Source organism: Rhipicephalus sanguineus, chromosome 5, assembly GCF_013339695.2.
Source record: "Rhipicephalus sanguineus isolate Rsan-2018 chromosome 5, BIME_Rsan_1.4, whole genome shotgun sequence".
In the NCBI taxonomy this organism is placed as follows: Eukaryota; Metazoa; Arthropoda; class Arachnida; order Ixodida; family Ixodidae; genus Rhipicephalus; species Rhipicephalus sanguineus.
Window position 1 is genome coordinate 186,445,127 of NC_051180.1, and position 567 is coordinate 186,445,693.

Below are 567 nucleotides of genomic sequence, written 5' to 3' on the forward strand. Positions count from 1 at the left end.
CCTCCAGCAGCATCCTCTCCAGGCTGGCTGTATACAGCATATACAGCAGCGGCGACAATGGGCATCCCTGTTTGAGACCTCGCATCACCTTCACTGGTTCAGCTTGAGCTTCGGCAAAGCACGCAACCACCGTATTGTTCGTGTATAGTCGGCGCAGTAGACTGACCCATGTCTTCGGCATGCCAATTTGTGTCATACAGTGAAACAGCGGGTCATGCGGTACGCTATCATAGGCCTTGGCGACGTCGAGAAAACAAGTGTATAGCCCTCTATTCTCCTTGCGTGCTATCTCGATAGCCTGTGTGAGCACAAATACATTGTCCTCGAGGCGCCGTCTGCTTCGGAAACCATTCTGTAGCTCAGTCAACTTCTCATCGTGTTCTGCCCAGCCGCTCATCCATGTCTTTAAGATTTGTGCGAAAGTTCGGTATAGCACACTTGTAACTGTGAGCGGTCTGTACTCACGCAACAGCCCTGCATCCCCTCCTCTCTTCGGCACCAGGATTACTCGGCCACAGAGCCAATCCTCTGGTATCGGTTCTCCTGTCATAATGCCCGAGAAGATGT